We start from the raw sequence: 17333 nt of genomic DNA on the forward strand, positions 1-17333 counted from the left end.
ATTTGTAGCCTAGAAATACAGTATACAAAACACATTTGAAACATCATCATCATCATCATCCCTTCGTGTCTCAAGTAATCTTGTTTTAAGGATGTTTGAATATTATTACTGGAAAACAAGACAAGATAGCCTAATCTTTAAGATTTATTTATTTATTTATTTATTGCAATATTGGCCTATTGGCAGGAATATTGATTTCATCAGAGAGCAGAGTGTCTCCAGAAGTATTTAGTCAATTTCATATATTACTAGCTATAAAATGTGTTCATTCTAATGTTCAAACAGACCCAACACTCTTATTGCCAAGCTAGTATTGGAAAAATCTAGGTTAATATAATATAATATATGTACAATAACCTCTCAAATCTGTATAATGACTATAAAACTTTGATTTACAGTAGGGTGTTTGCATGATAAGATGATAGTTCTCTAGATGTCCCTGTGATGTCCCAGCTAATAAAAACTGTTCTAAGACCATTTTGATTCAGTTATGGAAATGTTATTTCTGAACGTTCTCAGGACGTTCAAAACATCCAGTTTTGAAACAAGTAACGTTTAAAAAAAAGTGAAACCCGGTGTATAATTAGCTAACATTTTTGTGCACATTTTTTTTCTATGTTAGTAAAGACCACATAACCATAAACGAACATATAAATGTTCACATAAATAAACGTTTATTCACATATAAATAAACGATCTATACATTTTACTGGAAGAACGACTGTGTTCATAACTTTCAGAGAACCTTGCTAAAGCTCTAAGAACATTTCCTGTTATCTGCGGAATCTCATTGTGTGTGTGTGTGTGTGTGTGTGTAGTCCTCCGGGTCCAGCACTGTAAATGTGCTACGGTCATACGGAAAGCACAAAGGAGCTGCGGCTGTCATGAAGTATTTTTGGCTCAGAGAGTGAATCACCCCTGGGCTCTCTCTGGGATACAGCTGACCCGCGGTCCCGTCTGCCTTTACAGCTAATGAAATCCATCATCAAATCTACCCTTTGGTACAGTATCATATTACAACTCCATTTTAAACTTCCCTCTGAATTTAATATGGATAACGGTGAGAAGAGGAACAGACTGCGCGGTATTTGTATCGCACGCGCTCGCTAAACTTGCTGACTATCATCTCTCACTCCAGCCATAATGAGGAATATTCTCAACATGTTTTCAAGATGATGCAGGAGTTTATGAATATCCTGTCAGCCACTGGAGAATTCATGCATCTTTGACACAATATGATGTATTGTGCTGTGAGCGAAACTCACATCCACTAAAATAAACTACAGTAGCTGTGGTTGCTTGGACTTTAGGCCGTTACCATAAAAAGTATGGTAGAAACATTTTAAGTTTTACATATTAAACTTCAATTTGCTGATTTTTTTAAAAATATTTTATTTAACTGAAATTATGTTAATATACCAAATGAAAATCTATTTAATACTTTTATATTATAGTGACAACAACTAGTGTTAAAGGGAAAACCACACGAAGAATCAAAGTTCATTACAAGTAGCTCTTCCACAAGCTGAGGAAAATCCTAAAATATAGCTAGGTGTACACAGATACTAAACACCATCAAGATAACACACATTCATTTAGGCCTGCCTACAACACAAGATTGTAACATAAAATCAAATTTATCTAAAAAACTAAGAAACAGTTATTTCAATGAAAAACCTTTAAAGGGGTCATAAATTGAGAAATACATTTTTCATTGACATTTAAGAGGTCATCATACTATAAGAATATCTTGTAAGTTTCAGAACTGAAAACTTCCTTGTTACTCCCAAAACATATTTTATTGATACCAAGCCATAAATGTGCCTATTAATGACGTAATAGATAGATGAAAGAGCGCCTTTGCAGAAGAAGATAAATACCTTTATCATCGCAACTTTGGCCACGCCCACTCGCATGTTAATGAGATGAGGAGGAGAGACGAACGGACTAAAAATAACATTGCCTTCCAAAGAATCCTAATGCTAGGCATGTGGTTATTTATTTTAAACAATGTGAATGTCTCAGTCGAGCATCATTTATTTGTATGAATTCGGTACATTTCACTGTGGATTCTTTGGTAAATCAGTCGCAATTTCGGCGCAGGCTTTGCAAAAAGACTTTTATGATATGGACTCGACAGTAATGCCACAACGTAAGTTACTGTGTTAATTCTAATGGACAGGCAGGTCAGTGAAAGTGAAAAAGTGAAAGTGACAAGTATGGTAACCCATACTCAGTGTTGCCAGATTGGGACTGTGATTTCCAGCCCAAAAGCTCACCAAAACCCGCCCACTCCAAAAAAAAACACAAAAAAAAACGCCCATAATTTTACTGCCAAAATACTGTGATATAATTTTATTGCCATGTCATTCAAGGTTAAGCACCATTTTTAGCTCCTTAAAACAAAATAACGATGATAAAATAAAAAAAATAAAACAATCAATTTCCCAGGAAAACGGATCGAAACAAGGCAATAATTAAGGATAATTAGCAAATATGACTAAAACGTCCAGGTGGACACTGTCAGAACGGCAATCAAGAAATTAACCGATGACTTTAACCCTCGGATGTACACACTGCAAAACATAATGCAGAATTTAGCAGTCAAAACTGATTCATCGTTGATTCAAACCTTTTTCAGCAGCTGTCAGAGTCGAGTAGAGTGCAGTCTGGACGGTCGCAGATGTCCTCTACATTTAGCCGATCCAGTTAGTGCACACACACCATGAGTAGTGAGTAGTGAACACACACACTGCAAACGGAGGGCAATGATTGGGCAAACATTTTTTGGTCCTAACCCTAACCTTACACAGACGATATATTAATATACATAAAAATACATTTAGACCACTTAACTCAACTGAACTTAACGTTGCTATCAGGATGTGAAGTGACTTTCAACCAGCGTAACAAAAAATGTTTCTGGAACAAATCATCACTGAAAGTGCCTCGAAACACGCAGCATTATTCAATGTGTTTGACCAACAGGCACCAAACAAACAACTCTTAATCAACAGTCAGAAACGGAGGAGCTCAGAACAAATAAAGGACAACAGGTAAATTGACATTAAATATTCATTTTAGTTTGCATTCAATTTATATTAATATTCAACTTAGTTTACAGTCGGCTACTCCTAAATATTGTTTGTGAAGAAGTATCGCCATTCTATTAAACCATCGAACAAAAGTCACATCAGAAATTATACGGAGACAAAGACAAATGTCCTTGTTTTTGTTTTGTTTGTTTTTTTACATAATTCCATTAAATGAAGATTCAGTTTTTGCACTTAAATTACTTGTACATATACCATACATAAACATTACATACATAAACATATACATAAATACACAACATAATATCTTTCTTTTTTAACCATAAACATGGTGCAGGACAATATTTGAGTATGTATCCTTTTTTGGTTAGGCAACATTTATGACATCTTTCATAACTTACAAGTTTTAGATTAATTTAAATTATGTTGTTAAGAGACACATTTCTAGTCAATCTATGCCGAGCCGTCTGGCTTACATCAGCATGAAGAACTTGTGTAAATATGAAGTCATAGGAATAAGAAACCCTTGATACCGTATTGACAGCACGGTTAAAAACTGACAGCATATTACGAAAAGTGTGACATTTCAAGACACCTTGGGCCCTATTTTAACGATCTGAAACGCAAGTATCAAACGCGAAACGCAAGTAACTTTGTGGGCGGGTCTTGGGCGCTGTTGCTATTATACCGGCGGGATAAATGACTCTTGCGCCTGACGCAAATCTAAAGTGGGTTGGTCTGAAGTAGCTTCATTATTCATAGCTGTGGTTTGGGCGGAACGTGAAATAAACCAATCAGAGCGTCATCTCACATTCCCTTTAAGAGCAGGCGCGCTTGTTCCATGGCGGATTGCTATTATAACGGCGGATTTGCCGTTTGTATGGGGATAGAGAAACACACCCAAATTAGCTTCAGTTAAACAGGCGTATAATAATTTGGGTAAATGTGTAAGCTAGATTTATGCCTATTTTTTCACATCTTCATGAACACAACAATGATTTCCCTCATGTGGTAATATTTTTCCTTGTAATAATGTATGGTTTGCAAAAACTGGAACTGCTGCCTGCGTCTGTGTAGATGAGAGAAGCAAAGTGTATGCGCGTTGTGCAAGATAGGGCCCCTTAAGTCAATGGCGTGATATTTTTTATCGCAATATATTTTATATGGTGGAATCCGGCTTGTCCTGTAGATGTTCTGCTTGCGCACTTTTACCTCGAGCACGAGCAGATCCATTTGCGCTCTGGAGACGATTTCGGTCTTTCCACTATCAAATTCCGTCATGTAATTAGCGAATCCGCCATGGCGCGAGCGCAACTGGCATTTAAAGGGAATGGGAGATGAGACTCTGATTGGTTTAACGCACGTAAATCCCAAAACACACCCATTACTAATTAAGAGAATAGAGACAGCCCTTTTAGACCATGCACCGGGAGCACCGACCATTTTTCCCCGTTGTTAAACTAGCAAAAGTGGATTCGGATATGCTCTAAATGAACTTGTGCCCTGTGCTTTAGACCATGCGCTTAGATCGTTAAAATAGGGCCCCTTATCTTATTATCTAAATATCATATCTTATTATCTAAATATCCTTGACAAAAAGCCCCTGAAAGAAAATGTGGTGTCCAAAAAGAAAATGGTGTCAAGACCCAATGACATGACATGTTCATATTCCATTAGCATCTCTCCGAGAATTCTTATAGAACTGTGAATAGAGTCTTGGAACAGCAAAAGTGTAAGTCTTTCAGCCAGGTTCACATCTTCTCCTCTGCTTTCAGCCCTTTTCCCATCATCTTCTGTGCAAAGCAGTGCAAATTTTTCAGCCAAGTTCACATCTCCTCGTCTGATTTTAGCCCTCTTTATAAAGCCATCTATCGCAAAAAGGGCAAGCGTTTCAGGCAGACTCAAATCTCGTCTGCTTATAGCCCTCTTCAAAGTGTCTTCGTTTAGAAAAACTGAATGTTTTTCAGTCAGATTCACGTCTCCTCCTCTGCTCTCAGCCCTCTTTAACTTCATTACAGCATCTTGAATGTTCATCTTGAGTTGGTCTACAATCTTACACTTCAATAGAAACTGCTTGGTGAGCGAAGAATCACCTTCTGTTGTTGTCTGCTCTTGTCTTGATAATTTCACACAAGCATGAACACGTGCCAGATGTGACTTGTATGAATCAATTGCCTTTTCAGCCTTTTCCAGATCAGCCAAAGATTTAGGAATATAGCCAGCATCCTTCTTCATAATAGTAGCCAGTGCACGATTATAGAGAGGAATAATCTCCCCAGATGCACCGTCCTCCAACGCTTTGCTGTACATCTCAATGCTCTCTGCAAAGCGACCCTTCTCACGGAGATTGTTTCCAGACCTGATGTAATAGTAGACCATGGAGGACGGGGACTGTTTGCTCAAAAGTTTCTGCTTTGCACTGGACAAGTCCACCTTCAGCTGTTCCTTCAACAAAGCCAGGCTTTTCCCAGTGGGATTTTCCTCACTGAAATACATCAAGAGCCACAAACCCCAACACTCATGAAGAGAGGGCACAATAACATCACGCTGGTCAGAGAAAACATCATCTTCGTAAACATTGTCCAAAACTTCAAGGTAAACAGAAAAAAGCTCTTCCTTTTTTATGATTTCTGGAATGTCTTTTTCAAGAAACCCAGAGAGTCTTTTATTCACCCCGGCATTCCTGACATCTTTCGCCTTTTCCAGATCACTTGACTTTATGGTTAAGAGCTCCACTAGGGCTGAAACCATTGCCTCATGATTTTGAGAGCTGTGATTTTCCAGGTAGCATTTAACCGCTTCCTCAAACACACCCTCGTGTGACATCTGTCTGGTAAAACTGTCCAGACGGTCGAGTGAGTTGGCGAGAGATGTGTTTTCACCCATCAATAGTTTAACCGAGTCAGAGAAGTGACTGGTGCACATGATGATTTGAGCAGATCCCGGACTCCCTTGGCGTGCCGTTCGTCCAAAGGCTTGCTGTTCAACGCGAACGTTCAGCGGTAAGAAGGTTTGCATCACGAACAAACCTCCTGCCTCATTTGCACTTTCACAAACCTTTAGGTCTGTCCCTCGACCTGCTAGATTAGTTGCAATGATGACGTCCCCGGCTTGAATGACTGAATCTGTTATTGTAGAGTTGTCCATGTTGTTATTCACGTAGAGTTTTAGTTTGTCTTTTGAGATGGTTTTTGAAAGGGCCGTATGAAACATTTCTGCACGGTTGATTGTTTCACAGATGACGAGAGCTGCTCGTGGACCTCGATAGACTGTGGAAGTCACTTGATCCTGAACAACTTTACAGACCATCGTGATCCACTCCTTCTCTTCAGGTACAACCAAGCCTTCCAGCTCGTAAAGTTTCCTTCGCTTGAATGAGGGAATCTTACAGGTCTCAATGCCGTTGTAGAGCTTCTTCAGCATGTCAAGCTCTGTTTGGTCCCCCAAGGTTCCCGTGATCCCATAGATCTGGTTTGGGTATTTTTTGAACAAACCCACATTAGACATGAAGTTTGTTATGAGAGTCATGTTGGACAGTTTAGTTTGGTGTTTCATCTCCAGAAACTGCTGAAGTCCGTCCCCCCACCTCATGTTGTTCTGCACAACACCAGTGGAGCTGAAATCAACCGGAGCGACTCCATCTCCATGAAGGACGTATTCGTGGCCCAGAGTCAATTTCGTGGCTTGCAGAGCACTTCCAATCCACGTTTTCATCTTGCCATTAATGAGATCTTCAAGGCTTGGGATGCGAGATTTATTTAGTTCTTCTGGTGATTCAGATTGACAAGCCTTTTTAATCCTTTTCCTCAGTGACGGCTCTAGAGAACCGTCCTCCTCAAAGTGCACAACACGACATTTTCCACACTCCAGGAGAATAATTGATATTTCTTGTCTATTATTTGTATCCGTTGGAATAATCTCTTTCATTTTCTGTAAATTTCCATCAGGCCCTTCCTGGTATAATTTGAAGGAATACTCAGGGAAATTTCTCACAAACATGGTTAAAAATGCCACCATTTGCACAACGCTTGCATTATCCAGGCATTTAAAAACATTTCTCATGTATTCATGCATTTGCTTTGAGGATTGTACAGGCATAACTCCTGTGTCCACAGCCGTCTGCACAATCCTGAGCTGATCAATGTTTTTATTTTCATGTATGATTTCGGACAGAATCTGAGAGAAGAGCTGAATGGGCCCTAAAATCTCTCCAGTGTTTAAACACTTCAGCTGGTTGATGATTAGCCAAATTTCAGACAGTATTCCATTGAAAGACTCCATTAGTGGGATCTCGCTGCTCAAATAGACCACTTCAACGCCCTTGTCCAACATTAGTGAATCCACCTCGTCTACTATAACACACTGAAACTCTCTCTTAGGTCTCACGTCTTTTCGTTGAAAGCGTTGTCTCAGAAAATCACCTGCAAAACTGACAGTCGTACCATAGACCACCTGGCATTCATAGCACTTCTTCAGCTCGATTTCGGATTTATTGGTGTTGACGTCAACGGTTATATTAAGTTCCTTATAAAATGCAGACCATTCCTCAGCGTCTCGTTCAGCAAGTACAGGAGAACTGGAGATGATATCAGGGGTTTTTCCCATCATGACCTGATATGCTGCAAACATTGCCACGATGCACGACTTTCCCTCTCCTGTTCCAACCTGAACCAGACAACTTGATTTAGAAAGAACGAGAACGCACCAGCTCACCATCTGAGTCACTCGAGGTTTAATCTTCATTGTGTTTTCTACTGCATTGCAGAGCGTTATCAATTTTTCTCTTATTTCTTGTAGGTTTGGTGGACATGTAGATTCAGGGGACACAATATCAGTCACTTGTGCCATCATTTCTTCATCAATATCTGCATGTTCACCGATTTCCTTCAAAATCTCATCCAATGATTTCTCACGAGTGTTTTTGGTTATGACATTAATTTTGGCCTCAATATTATCAACAAACTGAGGGACTTTATCGTCATTTAGGAAAGTCAAATCCGACGCTCTGATTTTGTGAATTTCCACTTGATGAAGGATTTTCATCATCCATGTGTGAAAATCACCATAAAATTGCTCCACGAGGGCTTTAAACAACTTGACAACATCTTCTTTTCCCCACTGTCCGTTCTTAAGCAGGGAAAGCAGTCGTGCCGACAGCAGTTTTTCAGATGCTTCCATTTTCAAAACTCTGTAAATTATTGTAAAATAATAAAAAAAAAAAAAAAAAAAAAAAAAAAAAATTTCACATGGAAATAAATAAAATTTCTGCTCAACTAACTTGTCTAAGCAAAAAATATGTATATTTAATGTAACTATAACAATAAAATTGCATAACGTAATGTTTTGCTCAAAAGTGTATTCTCAAAATATTTTTTCAGATTTTTTTCCTCTAAGAAAGCATTTATTCATCATACTTACATCCTTCAAGACATTCAAGAGTTGTCAACGCAAAACTCTTCTGAAGTTGTTTGTAGAAAAGGGAGTTGTACAGTACTGTATTTATACCTGGATATGAAGAGGATGTCACTCCTGCTCAGGAATTTCCCGGAATATGAATCGTCTCCAGTTTATCACGTGGTTAAAAGGAACATGAGCTGTGTGTTTTATGTTAAGAAAAAGCATTTTGTGCTAATCTGTGAAACCATGCACATGATTTAAAATAGACTAAAATCAGTTATGCCCTAATTCAACATGCATTTTACATCCATGAACGTTTTGCATGTTCATGGCTGTCTGTAGTCGATAATTTAGCAAAGTTTTTTGCTAGAACATTGTTTCACTTTCAGTGTTGGTAAGTACCGAAAATGCCTAATGGTGTTGGCGCAATAGATTACTTGTGTATACTTTGCATTTCAGGTGTGGTGTGGTGTGTGTTCCTTGGCCAACTGGTTTGGCTGTCGTGCATGAACACCATGCTGGTTTCTCTTTCTCATTATTTTTTATCAGCTTGCATTTTCTTATTAAATAATACATTTGTGTTAGGCATAAATATGAGCTGTGTGTTTTATGTTAAGAAAAAGCATTTTGTTGATCCCCCCCCCCCCCCCCCAAAAAAAAAAAACCCAGCAGAAAGTTACCTAACCAAAGAAATCCTGCATTCTGTATGATAATGATGATCACAGATAAATATTTGATTATACAATGTGGCGCCGAGCAGATGAGAAGACTGAATACATTTAAATGAACCATTCTACCCATAAAGCTGATACCCAACCGCATGGATTGTAGGGCTCCCAAACTTCAGTACTCTGACCAATACCGTTCGATAAGTAAATATTCATGAAATTACCAAGTATGAAATTATATTTGGTTTTAATATTCTTCAAGCAAAAAGAGTATAAGTGTGTCTTAAACAACAACAACATTTACCACACAGCAAGTGTACTATAGCGTCTAGTGAGGAAAAACATAATTTAGTTACTTAGGCACAATACCAATTCTATTTTATACCCCTTCGCCTACCCCTAACCCTTCGCCTACCCCTTACCCTTGCCCCTTGAAACAGAGTGGCAAGGCGTAGGGGTGAAAATATTCCCCTAAGAAATGGGACCATTACACGTCATTATACGTCGTCGCTAGCGCCTACGTCACAGGAGACGGGCCAATGTTTATCACAAACTTCCAAGATGCTGTCGTCAGCTTTTGTCATCTCAATTGTGTGGGTTACAGCTATTTTTTTGCATTTTTCTTCTGGAGTTCGAAGAAAACAACGGAGATGACGATATCTTCGACGCCTAAGTATTTTTGGACTTCGGGAAACGTTGCTCGTTGTCAGCGTGAAAACGAATGAGCCTCCGGGTTTCCTCAGGTGTCCCTGTTTGATAAAGAACATACAAGACTGGTTGATCATGTTTCAAAAAGCACGAAACTGTGTAAGCACTGTGTGTTCACATATAACCACAAGAAAACAATGCGTTCATAGCAGACGTACGGTAAAAGATAAGCCAATTCCTTGCCGCAATTACATTCACCAGTTATCAGACATGAAAATACTGTATGTTGCCGGACTATCGTTAACGAACTTCAGCGATTTTTTTGCAAACGTTTCTTTGAAGAACATGGCCGTAAATATGAACACAAGATTGAATGTGACAAAGAAAATGATTATTGGCAGTCATGTTGCCTCTGTAGCCGGTGTATGCAGGCAGGGACATTTCTCATACCCCTTCGTTTGAAGTGTGGTCCCGAAAAATCTTCGTTTCAAGGGCTATCTGGCCCTTCCCCCTACCCCTACCCCTCCAACCAAAAGAGAATCGAGACAACCTACCCCTTCACGGGAACACGCAAAACAGGGGGGTATAGGGAAAGTGAAGGGGTAGAATTGGGATTGGGCCTTAAACTACTTGAATGTTGTATGCAGTATCAACATTACTATTTATGCCTAACACAAATGTATTATTTAATAAGAAAATGCAAGCTGATAAAAAATAAAAACAAAACATGAGAAAGAGAAACCAGCATGGTGTTCATGCATGGCAGCCAAACCAGTTGGCCAAGGAACACACACCACACCACACCACACCTGAAATGCAAAGTATACACAAGTAATCTCTTGCACCAACACCATTAGGTATTTTCGGTACTTACCAACACTGAAAGTGAAACAATGTTCTAGTAAACCCTCTCATGTTGTTCCCAACCTGAATTAATTTCTTTGTTCTGTTGAACACAAAGGAAGATATTTGGAAGATTATGGGTAATTAAACTGCTTGGTTACCAACATTCTTTAAAATATCTTCTTTTGTGTTCAACAGAACAAAGAAATTCGTACAGAGAGTAAGTAAATGATGACAGAATTTTCATTTTTTGGGTGAACTATCCCTTTAATTTTGACAAATGTAATAAATCCCGCGGCATTGTGAATGACATTATTCCAAATATACTTGAGGTAAGACGTCTCATATCCCTTGTGCATTAACTTGCAGGAATCTAGAACATGACGTGATTTTTGACATCTTTTTTTCAGTGTAAAATGGGTCAGATTTGTCATTTTAATTACCCACATAATTGACTTATTAAGGGCTTGTATCAGATAGATGTTCTGCTCTACCTGCTCTCTTCTCTCTGGATGAGAAATCGTTCTCTTTCGGGTTATTGTCAGGGGATTGACGTCCTCAGAGACGCTAATATGAAGCCATGTGAAGAGTGAAGAGTGTCTCTCATTCATTTGCACCTGCAGATCCTGAGTTTTTTTTCTTCAGTTCTCTGTGTTTAGTACAGCTAAAAATTTGCCAAAATTGTATGTTCTTTTTATTGGGTGAAATAGAAAACTAAAGCTAGTTTTGAAAGCATAAGATCCCACCCTTCCTTCAGAGCGTCTCCAAAGCCACGTCTCCTCCAAAACACATGAACACACATGAACTACCTCATGTCTCAAAGCACATGACATTACAATAATAATTAACATAAACAACATACAGAGCTCTTCCTGACTGCTGCAGATTCATTTAACCATTGATATGATCAATTTGTCAATATATTATAGATAACTTGTATATTATATTCAGGATATACAAAAATACCATATCGGAGTGTCCATTTACACCAAATGCAAATAGCCATCCTTGATTTACACTTACTCCGCCCGCCAGTTTATAATAAATCTGATAACCGGATCAATGGCGTGGAGACTGGGGTTACATTAGCTTTAGATGCGACCGACCCGAGTTTGAATCTGCTTTTTAAAGGGGTGGTTGATTATGATTTGACTTTTCTAACTTTAGTTAGTGTGTAATGTTGCTGTTTGAGCATAAACAACATCTGCAAAGTTACGACGCTCAAAGTTCAAAGCAAAGGGAGATATTTGCTTTTAAAGAAATCACTTTTTAAGGACTACAACAAACGGCTGGTAGAGACTACACCACATTCCTCCCGGGTTAGTGACATCACCAACCCTAGAATTTACATAAACCCCGCCCCCGGAACACGATTTATAGATTATCAAGACAGAATATGCTAATCAGTGACTAGAAGATAACTACACATCAGCTTCATAAATTCATCAACTAACCATTCAGAAATGTTGTCTACATGTTGTCACTTCTTCTCGAGTCTCTCCATCTTTCTGACTCCGGTTTGAACATAAAAGGCTAAAAGTTTTTGACATTTTCAGTGCATGTGTGTGTGAGGTAAAAGGACAGGAGCTCTTGAAGCTCCGCCCCCTGTGCCGGGAGCAGCAGCTCATTTGCATTTAAAGGGACAGACACAAAAACGGTGTGTTTTTGCTCACCCTCAAAATTGATAATTTTAACATGCTATATAACAATATCTGTGGGGAATTTTGAGCTAAAACTTCACACACACACTCTGGGGACATCAGAGACTTATTTTACATCTTGTGAAAAGGGCATTATACCACAGGCATTTTTGTCTTTATTAGATACGAAGCACGGGACCCCTGCCAGATTATTACCCCCCTAATATAGTAGGTTTAGGTTTGTGTGTGGGGTTAGAATTAGGCAATCAGGTTCTGACTTCTACGAGGGGGGTAATAATTGTCAGGGAGTCGAAATAATAATATTCATATTATTCATATATTGAAAAATATTCAAAAGGTGGGAATAACGTGTTTAACGTGTAGGGTTAGGACTAGGAGTAGGTGTAGGGAAGGTAATGTCAAATACAAGTAATGTCCCAATAAAGCAGCATCCATATGATTTTAATGAACATAATCATAAACACTGAATATGTTGTTATTATTGCATACTGTTTTGTTATACAATAGCCTACATTGAGGTGCAAATAGTATTTTATATATGGGGTCACTGCATGTGCATTCACTCTGTATTTATTGTGACATTAATATGTTTCTCTCGTGTGCTCAGAGTGTTATATCCCGTTGCTTTTATCTGATGAATAAATGCAAAGATAAAAGAAGATATTTTGAAGAATGTCGGAAACCAAACAGTTGTTGGACCCCATTGACTTTCATAGTATTTTTTTCCTATGGGGTCCATCAACTGTTTGGTTACAGACATTAATCAAAATATATGTTGTGTTCAGCTGAGGAAAGAAACTCATACAGGTTTGGGACAACTTGAGGGCGAGTAAATGAGCCAATTTTCATTTTTAAGCGAACTATTCCTTTAAGTGAGTCTATGTGAATCAGAGCCTGCAGGGAGTCATTACTGTTTACTTTATAGAATTGCAGAATTGTCAAAAACTGAGAATCTGATGCAAACCTCCATGTATTTCAGCATAAGAAAGGCTGGTTTTGCTTCTGCTGCATGTTGTATTTTTAGTGATTCTAGTGGGAGGGAAGAGGCAATAAAAATGACAGCTGACATGTGTGCAAGTAAATGCTCACACTGCAGATGTAAGATTACTGTACACTTAAACGGAAAATACATTAAATTATAGTGCTTAAAATAAAGGTCCTTTATTGGCATTTAAGAACCTTTAAAATCCACAGAACAAAAGGTCATTTGAATGTTCTGTAATGTTAATGTGCGGACCTTTCCAGGCACCCACTGAACATCATGTATTATTTACCTTCACTTCTCTGTCTGTCTGTCATGATGATCTTTAATTAAATATTTGAATAAAGTTTGACATCTGAGACTGCGACAAAAATCGATCCAGTGATAATGAGCAACACTTATGTTGTTCTGTCACATTATTAAACACTTACACAAACATGTAAATATTATTTTTAGTGCTGTGCAACGATTCATCGCGATTAATCGCATCAAAAATAAAAGTTTGTGTTTACATAATATATGAGTGTGCACTGTGTATAATTATTTTGTATATATAAATACACACATGCATGTAGGCTATATATATAAAAAATAAAAATGTATTTATATATAAAATATTTATATTTATATATAAAAATATAAATACAGTATATACATGCAAATATTTCTTAAATATATACATGCACGTGTGTATTTATATATATAAAATAATTATACACAGTACACACTCATATATTATGTAAACACAAACTTTTATTTTGGATGCGATTAATCGCGATGAAGTGTGATTGTTCCAGTAGTTGATCTAGTTGTGTAAACTAAGGTTAATAATTGTTCTCTATGGGTGTTGTGCAGTGATATCATATACACAATAACTGGTGAACGGCTACTGTAAAAAAATATTGTAAATTTATCGGTAAACTACTGTAAATTCTACGATATAAACCTGTAAGTAGCCTAAGTAAGTAAGTTCCCTTACTCTATACGGTGAAAACTGAAATAGCCTGGATCTTATGGGACATTTTCATTAAATATGCCACTGTTTACAACAGTTTTTGGAAGTGAAAAAGATCCGAAATTGCATATTGTACTACATTTGGCCAAAAACTTGCCTCACGACCGTTAAAGAAAGTATGTTCTACAAGGGGTTTAATCTGGCCTGAGCAAAGAGACTTAACTTTCAAGTCTAGATGGGGTCATTTAAAAGAAAGAGAGAGAAAAGAGAGTTTTCAGGAGTGTGTGACAGTCCATCCAGACCATTTATTAAAACTAAACTGCAAAAAAATTACTTTCAGAGAAATTCAAATGCTATATATAGGCCTACATGAGCACACATGAGTATATGCATACGACACCCTCTAGTGTCTGTTAGGAGGAACACAGATGTAGAAGAAGAGCAAAACATGGTCCTGCCGAGATCCCTGTACTGAAGCTGGGAGATGAAGAAAAGGAGAGGATCTGATCTTTACTGGAAGAAACACAATAAACAAATAACCAGGAACAGAGACACGTGGTGCAAACAACAACTGACAAGAGAAACTCAAGGGCTGAAAATACACAAGCTTAACAAGACACAAATAATCGTGAAAACTACAAAAACTACAGAAGGACTACAAAGATGGCAGACAGAACCGGAAACAGGAAGTATAATAAAAGTCCATGGACAAACAAAGAGAACATGCAATACCCAGCATTGCTGGAAAGATGTTGAGAGTTTTATTGTTGAGAATATTTTAATGTTCATTTATATATGTGATCTTAGGTTATTATATTAAGGATGTTTACTCAAAGGATGCTGGTTTCATTATGAATTCTATTTTCTTTTTATGCAAATTCCATAATCACAAATGCAAATTCACAAATGGCAAGTGACTTTTTACAGTGCTTGAGAAGGAGGTTAAACTATGCATTGATAAAATGTCAATATCTGAAAACAGAAAAGCAATTTAAACAACTGGAGTATGCTGTACGTTTAATACTTTCATATAAAAAGGAATGTTTAATTGTGTTTATTCAACAATGTATGGTTATGTACCCTCTTTTCTTTATTTCCATTTTTTAAAGAAGCATGTGAAATGTCTTCTGTGGTATTATGGGATATGTTCTTGTACATGCTATTTGTTGATAATAAAGGATAAAACAAGGAAACTTGTCTGAGACTTTTACACAAAAGTAATAACTTGCTCTTAATTTGCTGTCAAGAAGAAATAACTGTGATCTGATGTGCATTATGGAAAATATACAAAATGTAACTTTTAATCATAAAATATGATGGAACAATTACAGTTTATAGTAAATATGACACATTTCAAGTCATTCTCTCTCAGAGAATGAAAGAGAAAAACGCTTTGGTCGCAGTTTTGCATTGAGTCATGTGACGGAATCTAAATAAAGCCTTCATTTGCATGTTACCATGGTAAGTGAAGTGACTCACCTCGTTAACAATCTCTCAACCGTCCCAGAATCTTCACACTCCACGCTCTTATTAAGACCAAAATAAGCATGTTAAAACCTGACAAAGCAATAAATGAATAAACAAACACTTTAGGTTTAGGTTTATTTCAATTTCATGGTCCACTTTACCATCAGTTTTATATTTCACAAATATATATATATTAAAAAAACATTTGGTAAATTTTTGAAAAATGAAAATGTAAGAAATATAAAACCAATTTGACCTTACATTCTGAGGCTGAATATTAGCACCATGTTTATTAAATTAATATCCTCACTATTAAACAATTATTTGTTGTTTCAACTTTAATAACTCTAAAAAATGATTGTTTCAATCCATGTTTGGGTCAAATATGGACAAACAATGACAACCATTGGTTTAAATTAACTTATAGGTTTAAACGGTTTAAAGTCCCCCTGTAGTCAGTAATTTTATCACTTAAAACTCATCAAAATGACATATTTAAATGTTTTTTCTTTAAAAATGCTTTAAAATATTTTGACTGTAACTCGACACCCTTGCCTCATTTAGTATGCGCGGTTCTATGAATATGCAAATGAGCCCCGCCTCCACTCACTCACTCAGCTCAGAGATCCACTGGTTGCCGATCACACGTTGATCTGATTGGTTACAAGGTAGTTTGTGACGTCAGAAACACCAGCGATTTCAAAGCGTGTTTTTGAGACTGTCTTTGGTTCACTGCAGTTTTAAGGAGGAAATACTCAGCAATGGTGTCGACTTATGAATTTACACATGGTTTGTAAATGCTTTGGGAATGCACAAAATATATACCTTACATCACTTTCCATAAAAGCATGCATAACTGTGTTAGAAACGTTTTGCTAAGCTGCTTAAAAATATGGACTTTCCAGCTGCCAATGTCTTTGGATTAGTTCATGCATTGCAGCTTCCTAGCTCTAGGAAAAAGTCAAAAACCAAATTGCAAACACCCAAATCTCTAACCATGTTAATATATAACATATTTGTCCTCTACTGCTAGGAAGCTTATTCAGCAGTCACACATCACTTCCTGTCTGCCACAGGAAACACTGGGGTCATGAAAGATCAGCTCACATATTTCCTTCTGGCCTCTGATTCCTCCAACGCTTGAGATTCCTGATGAATTCATTATAAATACTTCCTGGCATTATAGGTTTGTACCGATATGCGCCTTATATGCATGCATATGATAATAAAGAGTTGTCTAATGCGATTTCCACCACATCTCAAAATATGCGTTGTGTTCAAGAGCATTCTGTGATGTAAATGACATTTAAGGAACTGACACACAATAAAAAAATTATGAATAGTAAAAATTCATTTGTTGAGCGTAATTGTCATAATTGTTACTAGTAATAATTGAATTAGAGAGCTCTATAATCATAACTGTTACTAGTAATAATTGAATCAGAGAGCTCTATAATCATAATTGTTAATAATTGAAATTTTCAGTGCATGTGTGTGTGAGGTAAAACTCTTGAAGCTCCGCCCCCTGTGCCGGGAGCAGCAGCTCATTTGCATTTAAAGGGACAGACAAAAAACTGTGCATTTTTGCTCACCCTCAAAAAAGTGACAATTTTAACATGATATATAAAAATATCTGTGGGGTATTTTGAGTTAAAACTT

This window comes from Squalius cephalus (genome assembly GCF_949319135.1).
Source record: "Squalius cephalus genome assembly, chromosome: 7".
NCBI lineage: Eukaryota > Metazoa > Chordata > Actinopteri > Cypriniformes > Leuciscidae > Squalius > Squalius cephalus.